General features: G+C 35.9%; 1 protein-coding gene and 1 long non-coding RNA gene across 3 annotated transcripts in view; one reads left to right on the forward strand and one right to left on the reverse strand.

Annotated features, from left to right (window-relative positions):
- Nucleotides 1-27662, reverse strand: part of LOC5570478 — a 427994-nt gene that overhangs the window by 269642 nt on the left and 130690 nt on the right. The window lies entirely within an intron of this gene.
- LOC110675518 lies at nucleotides 7191-8384 on the forward strand. The gene is made up of 3 exons (XR_002499566.1): nucleotides 7191-7387; nucleotides 7446-7941; nucleotides 8002-8384. It is a non-coding gene; the product is annotated as an uncharacterized LOC110675518 (long non-coding RNA).

The following is a 27662-nucleotide window of genomic DNA, read 5'->3' on the forward strand; positions in this document are numbered from 1 at the left end:
TATCCCCCCGATCTAATCAGAGCTGTAGCGGAAGATGATAAACAGATTTCCATGATGCGTTGCGGATCATGATTGCTATAGAGAGCGATAAGTGAGAGATATTCTTAATTCTCTCCGAATTCAATCCCTGTTTTTGATAAAAAAAATTCTATGAGATTTTCTATAAAAGCAAGATTTTAATGCATGATATTGTTCTACGTTGGACCATGAAGAAAATAACTCAAACATTTTATCTTAGAGTCTACTTAAATGCAAAACCTTGTAGTCTATATAAATGCAAAAACTTGCCAGTAACATCTGCAATATTTGTTTTTAATATGTAGGTATCTAAACACTGGTAACTTAAATTTATATTATTCAATTTGAGTAAAAATATCAAGCTTCCAATGATTCAAAAAGAAGAGTCATCAGTCCTACACAGTTTCTAGCTCTGTACATAAATGTTCTTAGATAAATTGCAGGAAGTATTTCTTGACAAACAACTGGAATATCCACGGATAGCTTCCAGGAGATTCATGAAAAAGCATTGGAACAAATAATGGATAAACTAGTGGTGCTGCTGACCAAGGATGCTCTTGTTCCTTCAAGTCATTCCAAGAAGAATTTGTTGAAAATTTTACGATTAAATTAATCGCTACAAATTAAAATCTGTAAAAGTTCTTGGAAGAATTGTCGTAGGCGTTTCTTGATGTAGACCCTGATTTCTTCAGTATCAAATTTCCCCTGAAATTTTGTGACACGATTCATGAAAACTTACTTGTATAGTATGGAGAATTTATGGAAGAATTCTTGTCAGAAATTCTTAAAATGCTTGCAGAATTGATTAAGAAATTCCAGCGCCACATTGAAAGGAGTTTCAGCACTTTGAATCATTTATCAACAATCTAAAACTTTTATTGAGAAACTTTACAATTAGTAAGGGCGTTTCTAGTTTACTTCGGTGCCATCAAATTAAGATCATATCAGTTTTCAACATATCTTCCAATTCCAGATACACTAATGTTCTGTTAGACTAGGAAACAACAGTAAATCAAATAGTTCCTTGATAGAAAGTGCACTCGAACCTCTTTTTACAACCGTTCTTTTAACGACGGTTTTTTACGACCACTGTTTTACAACCGAAATTCAGATTAACGACCGTTTTTATCAAGGACCAATATCTCAAAAAGTATTGAAAATAGAAGGTCATAATGTTCAGCTAAGTTGTTTAAGCATAAGCATAAGCATTGATGACCATACAATTCGTAGTTGCTAGGGTAAATTGGTAGAATGCGCCCCAACCGGGTAATACACCTCAATTCATTTTCAATGGATTGAGGCTTCTTTAACACGTAAATATGATTACATATCTTAAATATCCGCGAAAAAATCATGTTGCGTATATAAGATCTTTGGGAAGTATGAACAATAAATGGAAAAAGCAAAAATATCGAAAGTCAGCTTTTTGGCGTAAAATTTTAGGTCCGATAGGCAAGCCTCGTTGTTGTTCTTATTGCAAAAACTTTTACCGGAAGACGACTGCTAATGGACCCCTTTAAGCTTAGCAAGTGGTGGAATTCCTCTTGGAAACATTTCTACAACGCTGCGGAGCTTTTTCTACGGGAGGGGCATATTGCTCGGTTTGTTTTGAAATGTCACGTTTTGGACTATTTACAGAAATCGTCTTGTACTCTTTTTAGAAGCTACATGGCAAGAAAAAAATGCATGCATTTGCCACTGCGATAGAGCAGTTTTCCCTTAGGGAGGGGGGGCGTATTATACCTGTTTACCCTACACCGTGATTGACTGGAATAATCAAAATTGTACAGGGAACCTTATCATCTTCAATGTACACTCCAGGAGGACTCCAAACTTATTAATGTCAATAACGGCGCCGGCCACGTCCCTACGGTCATCGAGGAGGGGAGGGAATGTTAGTGTGACGAACATTGCTACTAGAGACCGAGATCACCTCTGCATCTCCATGGTTTTCACGGGAAGGAGTTTCGTTTTGGGAAGGTTTGAAAGCTACATGATCAGGATTCATCTTGGTAAGTGATACGATTCATATAGCCTCAATTTGAAAAAGTTATCTAGTGTGTCGACAATTTTAATGTCGAACTATTCAAAGGTTGTTTTTAGTAATTGCCAGAAACATATAAAAGAATACGTACGTGTAGCTAACAATTTTATAAAACTGAAATAAGAGCTTATGTTGGCACTTAAAGTGATCCGATTTAACAATCTGCACCATCCGATTTAACAATCTGAAACTATTCAAAACTTAAACTAAGAAACCAAGAAAAAAATAAAATTGTACTCATCTAATTTGTTGAAAAAAAAACTTGAAGAATTATTTCTTGAAAGGAGCCACTCTAAGCTGGTATACTTGCCAAAACCATCTGAACTTGCTTCACAAAACTTCAACGCACTTCAAAATTCAGGAACAATCTTCAAAATCTTCATATCCACTGTCCAAACAACGAACGTATTTCGAATCTTGATCTGTTTTCCTCCACAGAAACGCATCCAAACACAATCGTCCACCTTCAATAACGCGTTCAATTACAACCGTAGTCCGAAAATTCCTCTCCTGAAGAAAAGAGAAAAATGTCAGACACAGAAAAAATACGTGTTTCCTAGTCAAGGCCTACTGCAGCAGTCCGGTAATGATGAGCTAAGTTGTTTAGTAGATTAAGGGCTAGCATGCAGTGGTCATCGAAATGCGCAATTTTGTCACCAGGCAGCGCTAGTGGGCATCAAAATTTTGTTTTTCTGATATCTCAGGATCCTGACCATTTAGAAAGATGGCGTGTTCGGCAAAGTTGTTCAGAAGCTCAAGGACCACCATTATTTTGACCATGAAATTCGAGATTTTGCCACCAAGCGGCGCTAATGAGCATGCAATTTTTGGTTTGTTTGTATCTCAGGATTCTGACCACTTAGAAAGATGACGTCTCCGGCAAAGTTGTGCAGAATCACAAGGACTATCATTATTTGGTACCATGAAATTAGAAATTTTGCTGGCGAGCTCGTTCTATGCTAATAATAACACACTTTTACCATGGAAATGTTAAATTCATGTAATTTTTAAACGTTTGGTATAAGACGGCAAGAGGTTATTTGGCATAAAGTCGTTTGGTGTAATAATCGTTTGTCATAATGGTTGTTCGGCATGATGAGTGATTTAAAATGAGCAGATTGAAACACAACATATCATATGCAATAAGTGATGTCCACATTAAAAAATTCACACACTTATTGTTTTTCTTGAATATTTACATTTTTCGAAGCTTTCTCAACGAGATTGTCATAACCGAGCTCATATTAAATATTTCCGACAAGCTCTCAGCAAGCGCGGTATTCTCTTAGGCAGTAACAACAAATGCAAAACGCTATTAAGGTTGTGTTTACATCGTAATGTTTTAACCTGACCAAACTGAAAAAAAGTTAAGTAGGGCACAGTTAAAAAATAAAATAAAATCCTTAGTAGAGTTTTTAACTTAATTATCAACTGCGATTGACAATAATTGTTGTAACAATGCATTTTAATGAAAAACAATTTGATTAAAAGCAGGTTTATGCATGACTGAAATATTCACAAACCGGTTTTCAGTGATTATTAAAAAGTACAACTTGATAAAAGTACATAGCACTTAATAAAGGAAAACTTGATGAAAGAAGGGAAAAGTTATATGCAAAATATTGAAAGCTTTGATCCAAATCATACAAAAGTAGCAGATTTCTTGTTTGAAATGTTTATAAAACTTTAATGCCACAAAATCTTCATATAGCATAATTTGAACGAACAACATATTTTAAAGTAATGTTTCTGTCAAAATTTTCAAAGAATCCAAAATTAATATCAATTATGGAGGTGGTAATCAAAAGAACTACATATTTCTGAAAGAAGGGAAAATTTGCGATTGAAATAATGATTTTCTGAGCATACCGCAAACCAAGATCCAGTGAGAGAGTAATGATAATTCCAACAGAAAGGCTTGCAAGAATGAATCTCAAACAGTAAAATATTCAAATGTATTAAATAAGGCTACAACATATAACAAAATATGGTCTTATAACAATATAATTCTAAAAAACAGTCTTTGGTTAAAAGAAGGCAAATTTAATGAATAAAACAATAGAAGATTGGACATCAAAAACAATTGCAACATAAAAAACGAAATAATAGTAAAAACTGCGTTTAGTATCATCGGAGTAGGTGCAGCACCTACCACCTCGGTAAACCATGATCCCAGTTCAAAGTAAGTTTAATATACAGTTACTTTTTTCCGTCATTCCTTAAAATTAATAGCTCGACCATTACCTTTGAATAGTTCGACATGGTGAATGTCGACGTGCTCTTTTTTAACTTCTACCAATGTTTTCCATCGCGAGATAAAAATGCAAAACTAGTTTTAAGTAAGATTCGTCATCCATGAATTGCATCACCGACCGAAGCTTTCTAGATCTTTTTTTCTTTTTCCACCCTTCCCGTGGTGATTGTGGAGATGCAGAGGTATTCTCGGTCTCTAGAAGCAACAAGCATTGCACCTTAACTTTTCTTCCCCATTCCAACTGACTGTAAGGACTTGACTGGCGCCATTATTGATCAATAATAAAAAAGATTCTGAAATGCATGTAAGTAATGTAAGCGGAAAGCCAGTTCCGATTACTCCGAGATTGATCCTTTGACTAAATTGATATGCAACCTTTGACATGTTCAGTCAGTCTATGCTATGCTATGCTTATATCCTGAACACATTTATTCATATACTTTCGAATAGTATGTGAATCACTCTTATTTTGAGAATGATGATTCGAAAGCTTGAATAACTATCTTCAATTTAAACGAGAGAATCGTGATGACTCTTTAAGCGAAAACGATTTAAATTCACAATTGGTAGCATTCGCCGTATATTTTATTACATTAATTTAAATTAAAATTGTATTAGTGTATTGGTAAATAAAGACATTTCCCGAAGAATGAAAGTATCCTTATTTCAAAATATTCCAGGAAGTTTAAAGAAGTTATTATTTAACCTTCGGTTATCCACGAAGCAAACAAATTGACAGGATCTATTGAATATCGTTCCTTGGCAGATACATCTGGCTCTACGCATAAAGCCTTCTAATGAAATGGTGTACAATAGCTCCGTAAGTTCATTCATTTCGAACGAATTGGAGTGTTCGTTCGTTATTTTCACTGTTATCAATCGTGTGCGCTTCTCGGTAAAACTGTTATCGTCCATGGTTTTTCTCTATGATCGGCCACGCTTTGAAAGCGATAAAACGGCGATACGTGTATTGACACGACATTTTTGACGGAACTGTCATACCGAATCCGGTCCATTGTCGATGGGCTGTCAACAAAGCTGGTTTGATAGCTTCTACTTCATGTTACATACCATGATAAATGATCTAGGACAACACATTGCGAATAGAGATCACTAAAATCTTCTCACACTCTTAATTGATCACTTTTCTTACTTAGCACCATTTAGGTGTTCATCGAAGCACTGCTTCCGCCTTTCGATCTCCTCTCGTCCTTCCGTCAAGATGCGTCATCCTTCTTCTTCTTGGCATTAACGTCCCCACTGGGACAGAGCCGGCTACTCAGCTTAGTGTTCTTATGAGCACTTCCACAGTTATTAACTGAGAGCTTTCTTTGCCAAAGTTGCCATTTTCGCATTCGTATATCGTGTGGCAGGTACGATGATACTCTATGCCCAGGGAAGTCAAGAAAATTTCCATTACGAAAAGATCCTGGACCGACTGGGAATCGAACCCAGACACCTTCAGCATGGCTTTGCTTTGTAGCCGCGGACTCTAACCACAAGGCTAAGGAAAGCGTCATCCTTGCACTTCTTGGTTCGCTGTTCGAAGTCATTGCAGACATGACTTTGATTCATAATTCCAGAATCATTTAACATCATTTCTGGCAACTCTTCTCAGCTCTCAAGCTGAAAAAAAAAATGTCTAAACTCTCGCGATCACGCGCGCGCACTGCAAGCAGACAGGTAGGCACGCAGCAGGGCAGTCCCATTCGTTGCAATCTGTGGCATCCGGATAAGTTATGTATGTGACACACAAATTCCCCATTCGCCTCAGTGCGTGTGTCTTCCAATGCTCCTAACAACCAGCAGTTGCCAGTTTACGATGATATTTTTTTCTGACTATTTTCACGTTCCTCAGCTAAGTAATGCCACTTTCCCGCTCCAGTGACTTTCCGCGCGGCCTGATGCCGGATCGCGAACGCATCAAACATCGCATAAACAAGCGAGTTAACACAGATATTTTTCCTCTTGTGCGTCGTCTTCGTTGCGATTACTTATGGTTGTTAAGCTGATGACTGGTTTCGTGGGCTCGTGGGGATGCCGCACTGCAGGGCTGGTGGCGGTGAGGTAGCCAAATAGTAGTTTCTTTAGTGACTATTAGTGACCCCAAATCTACAAACATTATTCAAATCAGGGTTGCCCAAAGCTCGCAAATCCATTTCGTGCGGTCCGAAATGAGCTTGAAGGATCCATGGAAAGGAACTTCCTGGGGAATTCCTAGAGGGACTCCTGATGGAATCCCTAGAGGAACTTCTGATAGAATCCCTAGAGGACTTCCGATGGAATTCCTAGAGAAGCTTCTGATGAAATCCCTAGAGGAACATCCGATGGAATCCATAGAAAAACTTCTAATGGAATCCTTAGGCGAACTTCCAATGGAACCCTTAGAAGAATTTGTAATGGAATCCTTAGAAGAATTTCCGTTGGAATTCTCTCAAAAGATTTGCAAGATTCCCTCTTTTTCTTAGTTTCGATCCAGCTCAATTATCGCATGTTAATCATCAGATCAAGTTAATACTAAATTTAGATAACGACTTTAGTGACATTTCAGTGATCAAGTCACTAAAAAGTGACTCGCTACCATCCCTGCTCACCCGGCTGTCTCTTGGCAGCCAAACCTACCCTCCTAAGCGGTTCCGATCGATTATTGGGAAAATTGCACTTATGGACTTGTTTTGAGTGGTCAGTTTTTCTTTCTCTTTTATCGCAGTTCCTGGTTCGGTTGTTGTACATAAGAGAGTTATTCCACGAAGTTGGCACTTTTAGATAGCCATGGGATTAGGATGTTTTGGAGTGGCAGACTAAGGGTCTGTCTCAATTGGGCTATTAAAAATAATTCGTACTTAAACTTGACAGTTCGATAATTATTCCACCCCTGATTTCGATCTGTCAAAAATAAGTCTGCTGCAGAGCAGACTTAAATTTGACAGATCGATAGTTATTTTCTTTTTCGCTCGCTCGGGCGATCGGTGTTAGATGTTTACTTTCAACATAATGTTGTTTCCCCTATCCGGTAATTCATCTGCGGTCGGATATTCCTGCTGCCTTCGCAAGATTCAAGACCAGTGAAAGTAAGTTTAACGAAATATTCTGGCCAGAATAGCTTTATTTACGATCACTTTTTCTCAGTGACGGAACAGGTTGCAAGGGTGGGATGAAATCCTCACAACCAGGATTCTTTCCTGAACAGCTGGCAAGGTACTCGCAAAGCATTTCGACGTACAAAACATCTGGAAAGCAGCGACCACAGGAGACCTGATGATTTCCAGTATATCTCAAGCTGGAATCAACCAAAATAGTCTCATCAAGGTGCACAATGCAAGGACCTGCGGAAATTTGGACTATGTCGAGCTTCTAGTGTCCAAAATAGAAGTCAATAAAGTGCATGTTGGAACAAACGCCGCCGAAGATTATGATTGAAAAAGCTGAGTTGCTATTGGTGAAAAATCCCAAACCCCGTCTATGTGCCCAAAACAAGTTCATCAGTTCTCTACATGTAGCCGTGGAACGGCGGAACTGGAGTCTGGTTGAACTACTCATTGATTATCATGCGAACTTGAATGTTTCGGATTTCGCTGACGAGACGCCACCCCCACAGAATTGGAATAAGGAACCGTAAGAATAGGTACATTAATTCCTTACGTTTGTTTCAACAATATGATAACGATTGTCGTTCAATTACCAGCAGGAAAGCAAGGCGACTATTTTCAAAGTGTTTTCCATCAATGACGAATTTCTTCGGCATCTACGTTTCTATCTAAGCTATTTAGCTTTGAAGATGAAGGCAGGGGATTTATGGTCGGAATTGTGGACGGAGTTGTTCTAATAACCAACTACTCATTGTCACGCCCCATTTACGACAAATTATGATCATTCAGTTCGATGTATCGCATTAATGACAGATCACCATGCATTCTTACTGGAATTGTCGAACGTTGAGAATATAATGCAGCATCAAAGGACTACGACGACTTTGACTATAGATCTGATGAAGCTCGTCAAAGGCCTTGCATAAAACACCTATGTAGATAAACATTTAGCTCATAATAAAAAGAATTGTGCATTATATTAAGGATCCAGTGTCCAAACTGTGTTTTTATTTTTCTCAATTTGTTTAAAAACTGCATTTTGGAGGCTTAAAAATGTCTCAATTTCTATTAGGACCAACGTTCAACGATCCGTCATCGTCATAATTGGAACTTCAACACCAGTTTTTCTGATCAAAACTAAAATTTATACGACGAAAGTGTTATCACTGTGTTTTGGTTGAAGAATGGAATACAGTGAACACATTCTCAAAAAACTGCTTTTGAAAATTCTCAAATTGATGATGGATTGTGCCCCCTTAAACAAGGTCAAAGAAATTTCCATTAAGAATAACAGTGGATTCTCCAGAAATCGAACCCAGACTCCTTCAGTATGGCTTCACTTTACAGCAGTGGACGTTTTCGCACATCTAAAAGACGCTTAGGGTGATTTATGTATTTTGGACAGAGCGTTACGTGTGTATAATTTGGCCACCTCCATTAGATTTTGCCGAAAATGGCCAAATTTTATACGCGTAACGGTCTGTCCAAAATACTTTGATCACCCTATATCATACATAACTCGGTATTCGTCCAAATACGAGAAAACGCTTGATACGTTACCCCTGGAATATATAAGCCAGCTTAGCTTCACGATAACTGATGCAAACAACTATCGAAAATAAAGTTATTGGTTGAGAGAGATTTTATTTTTGCGGACATTCTGAAACCTAAATTTAACAATATACTTAAGAACACTGTTTCGGTTTCAAACTATTGTTCGTACCTTGGTCCGTACACTGAAATGAATTTTATTGTAGAATCTACTGAATCCATGGTAAAATTAAGAACTGCACCAACGATTTTCAACCGACTACATTAATCTGTTAACTCTACCAAAACATAGTCAACATCACTATACAAGAAAATTTCTTCTGTTGATTCAACCAGAGTTGTAGTATTTTTGACTAGAAACATTCTTGATTTGAGAAGTTTAGCATCATACTTTTGACCACACTGTGTTGTACGGTGGGTGTCACGGATTGAAATACAATGCTTTGTAGTGGATGCTACTATGGACATAGTCAAATTTACTGCACTGCTCAGTGATTTTCACCAGATTATAGTAAACTTAACAGATGTTTGTAGTCGGTTGAAAATCGTTGGTACAGTTCTTAATTCTACCATGGATTTGGTAGATTATACAACAAAATTTGTTTGCGTGTACGGTAAGAATTTGTCCAGATTTTTCCTAAAGCTGATGAGATGAATAATTGTAAGTTCGATCAATCGTTCGAAAATGCAGTTTGCCGAAAATGGAGTTTTCTCAGAATCCATGCAAGATACCACTCTTTGGAAGTAGGGCGTATTAGAGCCGCATTCGGATGCGAATCGAATGCACCACTTCCAACCTCGCATAGATTTTAAAAAAATCCAACAACGGTGCGAAACCGTTTCTAACTTTAACCGCAAGCGCCGATAATAGTAATACAATTTTCCTCACCAAGGCTGACGATACATTGACGGCATATTTGCAGAGTCTTGTTCCCTAGAGATCAGAAATGTTGAACATTATTACAACATATCTCATATGTTTGATAAATAAAAAAAAAAACTATTTACTTGACTTGGCTAAAACAAATACACTTCCAATGATTCGAAGCAATTTTCAACAGACAAACAAAATAGATTGAAGTATTTTCTTTTCACGAATCATCTTAAATTATGATAACGTTGGTTCGGCAACTTTCGCGAATTGGACCAGCAAAAATTAATATTTGACAGTTCATTAATCGTTTGTAGGGGAAATTATTTTTGAACTGTCAAATTTAAGTGTGAATTATTTTTAATAGCCCAATTGAGACAGACCCTAAGATAGCGACTAACTCTATTTTGAATTCTCTTTAGAGCCTTCTTCCTGGTATGATTCCAAATAGTTCATCTGTTAATAAGGAAATTTGGCTTGAATGCCCTCAAAGTAGTTATTAAAGGTAATTAGATACTTAACTTCATTAGACAAAACTATAGGAATCCCCCTTAATGTGAGAACATAAGTAAAGAGGTTTTGTTTTTTATGGAATATTATAAATTGTGTTTTGGAAGCATTAAGAGAAATCTTCCATTTTTGCAAGTATGAAGAAAAAATATCCAAACTTTTTTGCAATCGACTACAGATGACACGCAGACTTCGTCCTTTGGCGGTCATCCGCAAACAAAGATTTTTGACATCCCTGAGGTAACTCAGGTAAGTCAGATGTGAAAATATTGTATAATATTGGTCCCAACATGCTGCTTGAGGATTACCAGGATTGTACAGGGAGTCTTCCAGACTTGGAAATCTGATAATTACCCTGAAGTGTACGATTTGATAGATATTTTTTTAAATCTCTCTTAGTAGTAAATAACACAATTACTTGCAGAAAGATGTTATTACACATTGCTGAAACAACTTGAAGCTATAAAAAACCAATTGCTATAATCAATACGCGTCTACCCTCAATGTAAATCGACCTTACTGGTCAGTCGACCAACCAAAACACAAAATTTTAATAATAATGGGGCACACACATCGAGAGGAGAGGGCAATGCAATTTCGAGATAGCGAGATATGTTATTGATTGAGGAAGGCATTGGCAGCGAAAGAGTGACCTAGATCTTGCTCGATAAGCATAGAGATAGAGAGAGTGGATAAGTGTTGTTCCAAGTCCACCAAAGACTCGACCCGACCTGATCCAACGTAGCCTTTGGGCGTAGGCTACTCTTATTTCCCCGGAATTCGACGGTACCCGTCGTTTTCATTACCAAAGCAGTTGCGGCGAGTTGCGGAATTACCTAGCGGTATTTGAAGAGCTGCTTCGGATGGATAGACCAACCGGTCGTAATGACTGTAATGATGAAATTTTTACGCCCATTTTGAGCAAAGTGAGGTCCGTGAATTTCAAGGGTCATCTGGCGATTATGCGCTGCCGGATGGTCGTTTGCTTGTGGGCACCATCGTACCTACAGTTATGTGATTTTTCAAAACTGGTCCACTCTGTAATCGGTTCAATTGTGCGAGCGTTTAGTGGAACACTTGAAAGCGCGTTTGCGTGCGGTCACATAGGCAGATGGGGTTGAAATTTATCGAGAATAAGGTTCCAAATTTGGTCAATTATTGGTGTAATTAGTATAAATGTAAGTCGGGCTATTTAAACTGCCTCACGCACGCACAATCAATTATCGAAACATCAAGATAATATAAATGTAACAGCATTGTTGTAGGTACTAACAAATCAAAGATTCAAGCAGTCAATGTCAGATAGAGGCAAAAATTGAGATTAGATTTCGTTTCACCGAGTTTCAATCGAATATCCTTCGGGGCCTTCCTTAGCCGAGTGGTGAGAGTCCGCGGCTATAAAGCAAAGCTATGTTGAGGGGGCCCAGATAGCCGTAGCGGTAAACGCGCAGCTATTCAGCAAGACTAAGCTGAGGGTCGTTGGTTCGAATCCCACCGGTCGAGGATCTTTTCGGGTTGGAAATTTTCTCGACTTCCCAGGGCATAGAGTATCTTCGTACCTGCCACACGATATACGCATGCAAAAATGGTCATTGGCACAGTAAGCTCTCAGTTAATAACTGTGGAAGTGCTCATAAGAACACTAAGCTGAGAAGCAGGCTCTGTCCCAGTAGGGACGTAATGCCAGAAAGAAGAAAGAAGAAGAAGAATGTTGAGGTGTCTCGGTTCGATTCCCGGTCGGTTCAGGATCTTTTCGTAATGGAAATTTCCTTGGCTTGGGCATAGAGTATCATCGTACCTGCCACACGATATACGAATACGAAAAGGGCAACTTTGGCAAAGAAAGAAGAAAAATTCTTCATACAAAAGCTTTCTTCATTGGATTTCTACGCACAGTGTTTTATTGTGTTGTATTCATGTGCTTACATTAACATATGCATAGTTGATTTTGGCTTAGTCGAATAAGTTTCTTTGTTCGTTATGTATAAGTGAACTACAGGGTGTTCGCAAAATATCTTTGAAGACAAGCATTTATATATCCAAGCTGAACAAATTAACAATTCCCACATGGTCTTGGCCTATTATAACACGATTTTTCGGGGTTCATGAAGAAAAATATTTTGCGAATTCACTTGATTTAAAAAGGAAATTTTATTTTTCCAGCCTATCTCGAAGCCAGCAGCCTGACGATGGTTTCAAATATTAAAATGAGATTTGGATGCATCTCTTTCATAATATAAAAAAAAATCCAGAATGGCTAGTCACTCTCTAGCATAACGTCTCAGAAACTTTTAATGTATTCAATTCAGTATAAAGCAATCACTTTTCTATAAAAAACATCCAGATGAAAAAAAAAATTAAGCTCATAGACACAAAGTCAATTTGGACAAATTGGGATGTAAAATTGTGAAAAATAATAGTATCGCACGGGTAGAAATCAGAATCCAAAAACAAGATTATGACTCATGATATCATGATTCCAGCGTGTTTTCGTCTTATGAAAATACACCATGATTTGGCCTCATGATATCATGAGTCAGATTCCCGTAACGCAACACACGCGTTAGGTTTTTGTAGCTGATTGCTCGGAATCATGATTCAAATGCCAAAAATGCTGAGTCGCGCATCCGTTTATGATCGAAAAAAAAAAAAAAGTTAAAAATAGCATGCATTCAGATTCGAGCCAAGAACCTTCCGATTGTGAGCCACAAACTTTACCACTCAACCGCTTCGTCATCTTGAAATTAAAGTGATCGATACGAATGTAATGAAGCAAAGTGCGCCGCTTAGTGTTTTCACACTGGAGCAGGCATTGCAGGATTCGCTCTCATTTGAGTATGAAGCACGATCAAAGCAACCCGAGGAGGAAAGAATAACTCCCCAATAACTTATGTATACCTTATTTTGGTATCATACCATAATTAGGTATTGTTCAGTTGTCAATACCTCATTTTGGTATTATAATGGTATTTGAAAAAAATGTATAAAACAATCAAAAATACTTCATTTTGGTATTCGATAGGTATTGAGGACTGCTGGAGGTATTGAACTATTATTGAAAAAATCCACTTTTATATGAAAATCCATCACGTATTATTTAGGTATTACAATACCTGATTTGATTATCAGCTTGGTATTTGTAGAATATACAGAAGGTATTATTTGAGGTATTTTACCTCTTATGCAGGGCTCATTCATACCTCATTCAGGTTGTAGGTATTGGAAATTTTCTGGTATGGAATACCTCAATTTGGTATTCAGTAGTTATTTTCTTCTATTCGGGAAGCAAAGAATAACATCCCATCTGTAGCGGTCCACGATCGTCATTGTATCGCAAGGTGTAACAAGTCTGATAAATGGAAGCAGCGAGCGAGAGCCCCAAAGAGAGAGCGATGATAAAAACCATTTTTCTCGCTTGTTTACCGTTGGGGGTAGGTGTTTTTCTTTACTGGCACTATAAACAATCCACGAACTTCCAATAGCAATAGTGTCCCCCAGGCTTGGATGATGTTTAGAGGGGTTTGATCATGCACTACTATCCCCCCAATCTGATCAAAGTTGTAGCAGTATACGATAAACAGTCTCTCATAACGTGCAGCATGTTATGATAGTTACAGAGAGCGATACGTGAGAGATTTCCTCAATTTTCTCAGGATTCAATCCCTGCACTGGAGGTTACGCTTATGAGGAATCATGATTATGACTCCAGAAACCATGATTTGTGATCCTGATATTATGACCTTATCAATTTATGAATTTCATGATATGTAAATCATGGTGTGGGGATCAGATTTTTATCCGTGCGTTCTGGTGGGCTTCGATCCCACGACTCCCAATACGCTAGACTGAGCGCGTTAACCAACTACGCTACAGAACGGGTAACGATTCTGCAGCGCCTTCGGCGACCCTGAATCCCAAGTCTGTCACGATCCCACATTCTCCTTCACAACTCTACATCTCCTTAGGCTCTTTTAGATGCGCAATTCGACTGTCCCAAGCGTGCCTACGAATAACAGTGAGAGATTTTATTTTTGGCGTCCAGATGCATTGAATACACGGGTGAAAATGCAGCACTCTTAAAAAGGAGAAAGAGTCATGATTTCGGGAAGAAGGTGTGTTTTCATGTTATGAAAATACACCATGACCAAATGTCATGAAATCATGAAGCACTTTACCGTAACGCCGGCTGTACGTTACGTTTTCAATTTTTAGTAAAGAAAAATGTTAATTGAAATCCTCAAATCATGGAGCATGCATGCTGGAAACAGGAATAAATTCATGGAAACATAAGTACTTTTCATGGATTTAGTCAACTGTCATTTATAAATCCTGTTTTTGAAACGAAAAGTGGCTATTTCGGTAATGAAATCATGAAGCAGGATCTGACATCATGAACACAGCTCATGAAAACATAAGCACTTTCCATTTATTTAGATGCCTGTCATTTATGATTCCGATTTTGGTGCTGAAATGTGACAAGTTGAGTCATGAAATCATGATGCAGGATTCCTGAATCATGAACTCATTTCATAAAAACAAACATTATACGTCAATTAAGATACTAGTTTATATTTGCCATTGGTAAACAAATAAAATAAAGATTAAAACCGTCAGCTTTTGTGCAGGTAGTCTCGTAATAAACCGTGAAAACATTCCACAAAAGTCAACCTAACGAAAGCCACATCTTTAGCAGGAACGCGAACATTCGGTGGCTAGGTTTGTACTCAAAATGTTGTTTCCAGCGTCAATTGAAATGGTCCCTGCACGAACAAAATTGGGGCACCCCAAACAAGGAAAAAGAGACATGATTTCGGGATGAATGTGTTTTTTCATGTTATGAAAATACACCATGACTAAACGTTATGAAATCATGAATCATTTTACCGTAAGGTTAGCTCTACGTTGCTTTTAATATTTTTAGCGAAGAAAAATGTAAAATCATGAAATCATGAAGTGTGTATGCTGGAACCATGATTGAAATTCATGAAAACATAAGCACTGTTCATGCATTTAGTTACCTGTCATTTATGATTCTATTTCGGTCATGAAATCATGAAGCAGGATCTTGAATCATGAATACAGGTCATGAAAACATAAGCACTATTCATGAATTTGGATACTTGTTTTTATGATTAAAATTTTGTTGCTGAAAAGTGGCAAGTTAAGTCATAAAATCATGAAGCAGGATTCCTGAATCATGAACTCGTTTCATGAAAAAAAAATGTTGCCACCGATACCATCACAAGGACCTTTTCCATGTGAGGTTGGGAAAAAGTGCCATTCTGCTTTAATTTTAAAATCATTTTCATGGTTGCATACATTTTTGAAATTTGACATTAAGCGAATGGCTAGAGATGCTAGTATTAGAAAGTCAGCAGAAATTAATAATGCCAAACAATTTTTCGACTGGGCTGTGTCGCAAAAGGTGAAAGACCAATTTAAAAAAGATTGGGAATTTATCTATGCAACTAAAAATGACTATTCAGAGGCTGAAAAAATTCTTCAGGAAAGATTTTCTAACCTTGTTCCAATTCCTGGAACAAAAAAATATCATTCATTTATACCAAAAGACGAACGAAGCATTTTTGCTGGTGCTCAGATGTACATGAAAACCAAGAAAATACAGCATGATTTATGTTCTTATTTATTAATACAAAGAAACGAAAATCTTCTGGTGTTAGCAACCAAAGACAATCTTCCCGGTTGAAAAAATAGATAGTATTAAGATGAAATGTAAGTTATATACTGAATAATTGAATAAATAAAATTTAAAAAAAAATAATAGTAATCTTATTTGTTCCATAGAAAAGAAAGAATCCCTTTTCAGTGTAATGAAAAATTGAGGCAGAAACAGTTTTTTTTCAGTTTTTCTTAGCGGTGTAATTTTTCATGAAAAATATCATCCATTCCGACTTATACTTCATTAAAACCAATCCCATATCTTTTTTTCGGATGTTTTAGAAAATTTGCAACTGCTTTGATAAAAAATCTTTGTTTTTCCGATGCTTCGATTGAAATATGGGTTTTCAAAGAAAAGGCTTATATGGTCATTTTCCACCAAATTGGCCATAACTCAAAAACAAAAAAAGTACATTTCAAAAATTTCAGCGTTTAAAGCTTATGAAATTACCTTCTCAAAAATATAATTTTGAAAGTTTTCCACTAATTGGAACATAGTTTTTCCGGCTTTTCTTTACGAATTTTCAACGGTGAAGAATTTTGTGGAAAACTGTTTCCAGTTAATATTTTTTTTTATTTCTGAGAAAATTTGCTTTCATTTTCATAAAAAAAAACTTTGTTTCTACGATGCTTCTTTCTTGAGTTATGATTTTTCAAAGAAAAGGCTCAAAATGGCACATTTGCACATTTTTTACAAAATTGGCCATAACTCAAAAACAAAAAAAAAATACATTTCGAAAATTTCAGCGATTAAAGCTTATGAAATTATCTTCCCAAAAATATTTTTTTGAAAATTTTCCACGAGTTGAAGCATAGTTTTTCAGGCTTTTCTTTACGAATTTTCTCAACGGTGGAAAATTTGTGGAAAACTGTTTCCAGTTAATATTTTTTTATTCCTGAGAAAATTTGCTTTCATTTTCATAAAAAAAACTTTGTTTCTACGATGCTTCGTTCTTGAGTTATGATTTTTCAAAGTAAGTAGTGTCAGAGGAAAACAAAAAAAATTCCAACTGAGTTTTCCGGGAAAATAAGCAACCCTGAATTTTTCTCAATGTTTTTTTATTCATATATTGATGAGCCCTGCCTGTGGAAAAAGTTTCATAAAATTCTGAGACCCTTCAGCCCACTTTGTACGGAAATAAAAAAAATCCCCATGTCATTGATAAGATGAACAAACAATTTCGTCAAAAATGTCGTTAATTCAAATGAACACGCCTCAAAATGCGACTGATTTGGAGCTGCCGAACAAATTCGCCGGCATTTCATATGGGAAAGCTGCAGAAGAGAATAAGACTGCCGACAATAGCTATACACTGACAGGGTTGCTCGAAGCGTTGTAAAAACATTTCCAAAAAGCTTTTGACAAGTCTGTCGGTGTGAATCAATAGAGGATTGAGCAGCACTTAAATGTAAAAAGACAAACGTGTAGTTTGTCAGCTGATGTTCGAGAAAATTACAAAAGAAGCGCGGCATCGGTTTAGACTGCCGAGAATACATAAATTCCCCTAATTTGTTGAGAAAATATATTTTTTTTTAGTTTTAGCTCCTTTGCACCATATTGATCAATGGACAGTTGGAAAACAAACCAAAGAATTCTGAACGTCACGAGAAATTCTTGAAAAAATACCTGTATTATGTATCCTATATAAAAATCTCCAAGGAATGGATCATTGAAGTTAGTTTTTGTCAGTGCTCACCGCATCAAAACAAAGGCGACACTGTATATGGGATTTAACATTGTGACAGCATTGCTGTTCTGTCAAACACACAAGGCTACGGTGGCGCTACCTATGCTTTCCATAGCGGCCGTTTTTGGTTATTTTAATGATCCATTGAATGAAAGTGGTTCTGATGGCCGCACGGATTGTTATCATGCCTATTTTATCGAAATTCCTCATTTTCATTAAGTTTTTCATAGGATTTCTCACATTATATGCAAGGGAATTGTGTATGAGCTATGGAAATAACGATTTTTAGACGATCTGTATAAATAAAAATGGAGTGGTATTTGTATGTCACAAAATGGCTTGCGAACGGGCCACCAGATTTTGACAATTCTTCAACCGTTTAGACTATGTGGACAATATACACTGAAAAAATATTTTATTTATTTTCATGAAAAATTCAAAAATAAAACTTAAATTTTAATTACACAAAAACTCCATTTTTAATATTTTTTAAATTGTCACCATAGAATCTTGATAGTACATCTGTTTGGGACAAAGTTTCATGATGGAGAAATTATTAATTACACGCAGAAAATTCTTGCATGATTGACACAACTTTTCCGATAGTTGCTTTAACATGCCAGGATACAATTGTTACAAGCATATTTTCGGTGCTTCTAAACTGACAGTATGGTTTGCCCAATCGCTTTTGCGTTTGTTTCTGTCTTCCATCACATGATTATTTCAATTATATTATTGTTGAATTAGCTTTCCGCACATTTTTACCTTGAAACGTTATGAGCTGTACCGCGAAAAACCGCTGTTTACCAACAAGCGATGTTGGAGTAGATGTAAGTTAATGCGCTCTCACTCTCAAGATAGTGGTTTGTATTCCTGCTCCCATTTTTATTTACATTTTGGCGCATTTTTGCAATGTCGATAAAGAAGATTCGTACCGGTTTTGACAACACAACATCAACAATAATACCATTGTCATGATTGTATATAAATATTGAGTCAATCATATCTATGGTTGATTCAATTATGTTGTGTAGTTGAACCAATCATACCAAATAGTTAAACCTAGCATAGATATTGTTGAATCAATTTTAATGTATGGTTGACTGAAATCCATTGTCAAATATGATTGATCTACCAGCAAATATGATTGACTGGACAATACTTTTTTCTCCGTGTAAAAGTTTTTCTAAGAACAACTATTGGCCGATTTTCAAAATTTTGAATTTTGGTACGTTCTGATGATACAATAAGAATCTTAAAATTATTCTGAACCATAATGATTATATGAATAATTTCTTTACAAGTAGGGTCGATGTGCCAATAGCCGCATAGTTAAGAACAAATATTCGTATAAAGTTGAAAAATAACGTTAGCGTCATTATTTTTACATCATTTGAAAGCTTTTTATCTTGGTTTTGTGGGAAAAATATGAAAACTGCGAAAAATCATATGTTTGTATTTATTATCGCTTGTGCCACTATAGGAATACATGTGCCTATAGTAGCACTATTACTAATTTCTGTCCCTATAGTAGCACTAGCATCACGGCGTTGGCAAAATACTAATCAAAACCGTATTTTTACGAAACTTTTATATTTTTCCTAAAAATTGTGGATCAAACGCATTCGTATAGTGAAAAAGAAGTTCTTAATTCATCAATTATTTCGTATAATAAAAAATAGTTTCTCTCATTAGTGCCCATTATAGAAATTTTTGTATCGCAGATCTCAGTATCCTGACCACTTAGAAAGATGGCGTCTTCGGCAAAGTTGCTAGGAAACTTATGGATTATCATTGTTAGAGCCAGTTGATTAAAAATTTTGCCACCAGGCAGCGCTAGTGAAACAAAACATTTGTTTCGCCAATATCTCAGGAGCCTGATCACTTAGAAAGATGGCGTCTTCGGCAGAGTTGTTCAGTAGTTCAAATTATTTCTTTGTTTAACCCTTAAAGTTCGAGATTTTGTAAAATAATGATAGTTCCTGAGCTTCTGAACAACTGTGCTGAAGGTGCCTGCCTTAAAAGTCAAGATCCTGCAGTATTCGCAAAACAAACATGTTGTGCTCACTAGCGCCGCCTGGTGGCAAAATATCCTATTTCTTGCCTCATGTAATGATAGTCCTTGAGCTACTGAAATACTTTGCCGAAGACACTATCTTTCTAAGAGGTCAGGCTCCTGAGATATCTGCAAACAAAAGTTGCATGCACACTAGCGCCGCCTTGTGGCAAAATTTTGAATCAACTAGCTCGAACAATGATAGTCCTTAACTTACTAAACAACTTTGCCGAAGACGCCATTCTTCTAAATGATCAGGATCCTGAAAAATTCGCAAAACAAAAGTAAAACTTCCATGCCCACTAGTGCCACAGCGGTCAAATTCCGAATTAAATGCGGTACCATCAGATAGCGCTTCACTTCCAGAACAACTTTACTAAGGACCCCAAGTTTCTATATTATCTTGATTTTGAGATATACCGATTTAAAACTGTGGTTTACTCGAACCGTATATAGTGCATTGATTATTATGCGATTTTCATGTACATTTATTAATTTTATTGCATTATAATAAGTCATACTGTAAATAAAAACCGTCGGGTATTGTTCTTAAGAAGATTCTTAAGGAATACATTTTGGTTTGGTGTCGATAGATATCTTTGTTGCTATATGATAGCATATAAATCACAACTGTTGTACAAAGTACAACAGCGCGACAGCCCGAAGGTTAAACAAAATCAAGATGTGTATCAATGGTACTTAGATAAATAGCTCCTGACCTTCATGTCAAAAAATATTTTGAAAAGATTTATAGCAAAACGGCCGTAAAAAGCCACTAGTGCGACTATAGGGGACTTTCCACAAAGGGAACACCGACCCTAGTTATTTTCGAATTATATAGATTTTAATGCAAAAAATATTACCTAAATATTAAAATAGGCCATTTTCATTAGTTATTCGCGATTCAATACAATTTGAAAATGTCTACTTCTAGAGAAATTATTCATGTAATCATTAGGGTTCAGAATCATTTCAAGATTCTTATTGTACCATCAAAACGTATCAATTTTGACAAAAAATCAAAATTTTTGAAAATCGGCCAAAAGTTGTTCTTAGAAAAACTTTTTTATTAAAAATTTCTCCATCATGAAACATTGTCCTAAACACCTGGTATATATTAAGATTCTATGGTTAAAATTTAAAATATATTTAAAATGGGGTTTTTTGTAATATTTTTTCTACAAAAACAGTGAGAACTTCTTATAGTGCTGTGGTCAGGTACAAATTTATCAAACATGAGATGAAGTCATCCAGTTTTCAAAGCAATTTTGACCTTGACGAGTCCAGATCTCCTCGGGCGTCAAACAAAAATTGACAGAAATCGTCAGCCTTGATTTTTCAAAACACATCCAATCGAATAGTATCAACTGAAAAAAAAAACAGGTTTTGTAGCCCATAAAAAAAAGTAGTTGATCTTGTCCATTGTGGTCCCGATTAGCTAACCCGTCGATGACATGATAAACCGTTCTCCGTTCAAAGTTTACCCCTACACTGCACCAGAAGCAAAAAAGATTGAAACTCAGTTGAACGCTCCATTGGAATAAACAAACCTTCGCAGCACCGTCCGACGACATTCTCTCGTGTCTTGTTTTTCAGTGCGAGCCAAGAACAAACGCTTTCGGTGGGAACTTTCTGAGCATCATTGAACAATGGCCAGGGCGCTCTCTGTCACCTCAACGCTATAGCGACTATAGTCGCTAGCCGAGTTAACGGTCCAAGCCCGAGAGTAGAGCTGAGAGTGGTGCATTATGAAACACAACAAAAGCCACCGCCGCCGCCCGCCACCACATGTCGGAGAGTGTAATTAAAAGTAGAAAAATTCGACTGACGGTGCAGTTATGTATGAGCGAAGGAGATCTCTAACAAAAAAACGACGGGGTTCAAGGTTTGCGTAAATGGACGGTTTCCACACAGCAGTTGGTCATGTCTACGGGCGGTTGTGGGTCATTACATCCAGTTATAACCCTAAGGCCGATCGATGCCCAATTTTCGGGACCTTCTCAATTTCCGAATTTGCCTATGAGCACGCACACATGGTACGAGAACAGGTTTCGCGCTTCAGTTCGGAGATGATCCGCTGCGCGCTGGTTTAACAAGCTTTCGCCATCCGCCCCGAACTGTAGATTCGTACCAGGTGTTTCGAGTAAGGCAGACAATTAATCGTTCCATAAAAAAATATAAAATTTCCATAAAAAATGCAAAATTTGCCAGTAAAGAAACAAGGGTAAAATCAACAGAAAAGTTAAAAATTTCCATAAAAAAATAAAGAAGTGCATAGATAAAACAAAATGTTCCATAAATAAAAAAATTTTGAGCAATAAATAGATCCAAAAGTGCAGTAGAATCGACAATAATCTCACTAAAAAATATCGAATTTTCCATTTAAAAACCTCAAAATGTCCCTATTTTCTTCACAAAAAGCAAGAAATAATTATAAATTATCCACAAAAAAAGCCAAAATTTGCAATAAATAAATAATAATTCGCCCACAATAAATCAAAAATTTCCATTCAAAAAATCAAAGATAGCAATAGCAGTAAATGCAAAGTTGCAATAAACAAACCCAACTGAGCAACTCAAAATGACAATCAATACATGAAAATGTTGTAGAAAATTCCAATATTTAAGTAAAACTTTCCATAAAAATAACGTAATTTTCCAATAATGAGTAATAATGTGTATAATGGATTTCATAAATTTTCAGTCAAACTGAAGCATTGTTTTCACAATTGGAGCTAGTTAGTCGTCGTACATATTGGAGATTGGCCGGGTTTGAAAAAATATTTCTTGCCATATAGAAAAAAATAATGTATCATACAAAAAATCATACATGGAGGGGAGGCGAGGTTTCGAAAAATCACAAAAAATGTTTTTTAATACACCCCATCGTTAGGCGCTACAATTTTAATTATTTCGGCAAAGTTGAAATGAAACATGGAACATGGGATATCTAATCTTCCAATATTAGGAACACTTATGTCACTGCTTGGGTTATGTCCAACTACAAGCTTATGCTCTCATGCCCCACCAGCCAAGGAACTGGTGTTTACAAACTAAGCATCAGTAAAGTAACTGCCCACAGCAGTTGCAGAAATATGTATACTTCGATTGATGAGTTTTTTCCTAAATATTTTTTTTTATTTGCATACGAACATAACGCTTTTTAAAGTATCTTCTAATAGGTTCATTTTTAGATCTAGTGGGTTGTCTCAGTACTACAAATATGGTTAAGCATGCTGTAACGCTACTTTTGTACCTCATCACCCACTTCATGTTTCATTTCAACTTTGCCGAAATAATTAAAATTGTAGCGCCTAACGATGGGGTGTATTAAAAAACATTTTTTTGTGATTTTTCGAAACCTCGCCTCCCCTCCATGTATGATTTTTTGTAAGAAACATTATTTTTTTCTATATGGCAAGAATTTTTTTTTTAAACCCGGCCAATCTCCCCACTCTCCCCTCCCCTAAATTCTTACGTAATTAATTATCGAACTCTAAAATGCAATTACTACATCTACATACAACGACTAATTAGCTCCAATTGTGAAAACAAGGCTTCAGTTTGACTGAAAATTTATGAAATCCATTACACTATTAATACTCATTATTGGAAAATTACGTTATTTTTATGGAAAGTATTACTTAAATATTGGAATTTTCTACAAAATTTTCATGTATTGATTGTCATTTTGAATTGCTCAGTTGGGTTTGTTTATTGCAACTTTGCATTTACTGCTATTGCTATCTTTGATTTTTTGAATGGAAATTTTTGATTTATTGTGGGCGAATTATTATTTATTTATTGCAAATTTTGGCTTTTTTTGTGAAAAATTTATAATTATTTCTTGCTTTTTATGAAAAAAACAAGGACATTTTAAGGTTTTTAAATGGAAAATTTGATATTTTTTAGTGAGATTATTGTCGATTCTACTGCACTTTTGAATCTATTTATTGCTCAAAATTTTTTTATTTATGGAAAATTTTGTTTTTTCTATGCACTTCTTTATTTTTTTATGGAAATTTTTAACTTTTCCGTTGATTTTACCCTTGTTTCTTTACTGGCAAATTTTGCATTTTTTATGGAAATTTTATATTTTTTTATGGGACGAAAATATTTTAGCCTTTCGAGTAATGAGAGGAACACGAATGTTTTTCGCAAGCGGATCTTTCCTGTTGGAATCCCGGCTCGAGGAAAAGACGATCATTTCCATTTACAACGTAAGTGTTCGCGATGCGATCGTTAAACAGGTATTTAAGCGGTCAAGCTTCCTAGTTGAGAGGATTTTTTGATTGGTGGGATTAGAGCCGGATTATGCGGGAGTTTGATGGCGAGAAACGGAATGCGATAATCGCCTAAGTTGTGGGTTTCGAGTTCCGTAATTGGTAATTGGCCAACTGGATATCAAGTACCTACCACGGGTACTGAATTTGAGCGGTTGTTGTGTTGCTTCACTGACCTAATTTAGGCCAAACTTAATTACCTCTATTCTCGGGTTTGTCTACATGTTGTGTGTATGTTTTCGTAGTAATTAAGTAATGATCAGTCTTCCGTTACTTTATAGGGATATTCCGGTTTGTTGAGCTTAATCTGCGAAATTCTAGAGAACCGTTTGCAAAACAAATCATAAGCGGTTCAGAACAGTGCTGTAAACAATAATTTATTTAATTCCTTTTTAAGTATCATTTTAAATATTACATTCATATCTTTTATCTAGGTGCACTGTGTTAGGCAACACAATCATCCTAATTTGATACAACTAAATTAAGCTTTTATTAACATTTTGTTAACAACATATTACATTTCATTTGCCGTAATTGTTCGAAATTTATTTACAGGTGAGTTCACCTGCTTATAACAACAAGAAATACGCTTTCAATCAACCGTAATCTCAATATATAAAGCATGATCCGTGGGCCTTTCATTGCAACTATTTGTGTCCAAAATTATCAATAATTTTATTCGACATTTGTTCAAATGCTTCAACATTGGATATTCTATGTAACTTTTTAGTATCAAACCGGGAAGGAAGCTTCAAAATCATTTTCAAAATTTTATTTATACATTTATTTATACTCTTCATGAACCTGTATATTATTATTTATAACTTATGAACCTGTATTGATTATGGCAAAATTCCAGAAATACTCTTCATAGGGAACTCTTGGATGAACCACATGAAACTCTTGAAACTAAAGTAAGGTCTCGACAATGGTATTACCACCGATCGATTCTTCCTTGTTTTCAATCTTTGTATTGTTTGCAATCTTTGGAAAATTCTATTGAAAATACCTTCAAGTACCCCTGAAAACTACCTGATCAAACTCATTGAAAAACTTCGAAAAGCCGAGTGTCTCTAGGATTTTTACAGGAACCTCTTGAACTTTAGGTTTAGGAAAACTCTGCGGACCTTCGAAAGAAACGAATCTAAGACATTTGGTCGAACGGACATTTCGTCGAATGGTCATTTGATCGAAAAGGTTGAATTGCAACTGAAAGCATATGACATTTGGTACACAGTTCGAACGAAACGTGTAAATTTCTGAGACATATAATGCACATAATTAGAGCGTGGAATATAATGAATATTTACATGATATGTCATGTAGACTTCAATTATATGTCATGTAATCCAGCAGGATCCTGAATAATTACATGACATATAAGACATTTTTACATTATTTTAGAATTAAATTTACATGACGTCATGTTTACATGGCATAAATGAAGTTTACATGACGTGTAATCTTCATTATTTTTAACTGTTTAGAACCACCACTTCGTGGAAAGGACATGTATGGAATAGTATGGAAACAAAGTTTAGTTAGATTATCGTTGAGAGTAACATTTTGTCGCTAATACACAAAGTGATTAAATAATTGAAAATCGTATCAGCCATTTCACCAACAATCTATATGCGGTAAGCAAAATTTTGTTATTCAATTTGATGGACCCTACCCTCCTAACATATTGATCAACCACTTTCGCTTTTGACGTTTCATGCTGCTTTTTATACAGGCTTGTTCTGCGAGTCGAGATAAGCTTAGATCTTAAATGGAAGCAAGCCGACTTTTGTCATCTCAGTCAACTCGTCTTCCCGCACCCGGTACATAGAATAAGCACAATTTTATTGTTTAATTATTCAAAGCTTTTAACTTTGTTATTACTCCGCAAACTCTGTTATTCACCCAAGGCCATCAACATTGTCAGCAAGGCCATATATTTGCTTGATGAATGTTATTAAGCTGGAAGTCACAAAAAGTCAATTGTCCATTAGTAGAGTTACCGACACTTAACATCCACTTTGTATTAAAGCAATTTTTTTCTGCCGTTTTAAGTCTGATTTCTGCATTCAAAAATCTAACCCACGTCCGTAAGCTGCAAAACCCGAAATTCAAAGAAAGATCCCGGAATTCTTCCATCAAATAAAGTTCAACAGTTCATGTCGAAGAACGATATCATTTCGAAAGACTAATAAATTCAAAAAATCATCATGTTTACATCGTTGAGTAATAAAATAACATGTTGAGCAGTTCATCAAAGAATGATGATATTTTAAAAGAATAAAAAAATCACTAGAGCTAAATATTGAAATCAATATACAAAAAAATAAACTACCTTTTAAGAGAATAATAATTGAAATCCTAATTATTGGCATAACTTCAAATCATAAACAAATAGATGTATAAAATTTGAAATATGACTGCATCAAATGTCCCGTTTTTCATTTGAAAACACTTGATAATTCAGATTATTCAAAAGAATACGTTATCTTACCAACTTTGCACAACTTAGAACCCAAAATTAATTTTTCTTAATCCTCTTTTAATAAACCATTTTGAACATAAGCTTTAGACCAAATTTCCGTTAAACTAAACATCATTCGACCAAATGTCATTCGACCAAACGTCATTCGACGATATGTCCTGAAGCCAAAAGAAACTTATCCACGACTTAGAAACATATGTAAAATTGGGGAATTACTAGTTACTCCATCAATAAACAACGGGAAATCGTGAAAACTTTTTGGGAACCCATAGTAATACATTGGAACTACTTGGAAACATCTAAAATTCCCCTGGGAGAATATTTAAATATTCAATCTATCGCAATTTTGAAATTCGATGAAAGTTTCTAAGGAAAAGAGTGGCATGGAATTTTCTACGATACGACTTCATAATGTGGAATGGAAAGTTTTGAAAACCACCTCACTACCTCTAGGAGCATGACTTATTATATGAACGACTTTGATTCAAGATTGTTCTTAGTCCTTTTTTGGTTATATTGGCATTGCCGAACATTTTAACTCAAGTTTAATTTTTCAAAACGGCGTATCTAACACTCGGAAGGTTTCGAGAAAAATTCGATGCAATCTGGGAGTGCGAACTGGATATCAATGAGCAGCCAGGCTGTTGTCAAGCTAAAATTTTAATCAAATTGATCCGACTATGCCTAGGAATGTGTAGCCATTACTTCGCCACGCTAAAAAATAGTTTGCATTTTATGTGACACAAAAACGATGCGTAAGTTTCTCAGAACTTTCGTAAACTATATTTTTAACCTGAGAGAGAGGAGTCAGCTGGCATAGATTACAAGCTCCCAAAAGTCAAGGGAACCTGTCACCAACTGTCACTGGAAAACTGCACATTTGAAGGACAGAGCGTGAAAAAACGTCAAAATTCAAATAAATGTAATTAAAATATCTAGGTGTTTTTCGATGGTTTCACAATTTAAATAGTTGAATACCTAAATATAGTTTTGTGTTGGCAAACTGCAATTGATTTTTTTGTATTCATATCATTTTTCAAAGTGAACAACATGAAGTGAATATGATTTTGACCAAAATTAGTTCATCTGACCGTTGTGCCAACCCAAGAATTTAAGAAAGAAGTCAAAGAAGGC

The sequence above is a fragment of the Aedes aegypti genome, chromosome 2, assembly GCF_002204515.2.
Source record: "Aedes aegypti strain LVP_AGWG chromosome 2, AaegL5.0 Primary Assembly, whole genome shotgun sequence".
NCBI lineage: Eukaryota > Metazoa > Arthropoda > Insecta > Diptera > Culicidae > Aedes > Aedes aegypti.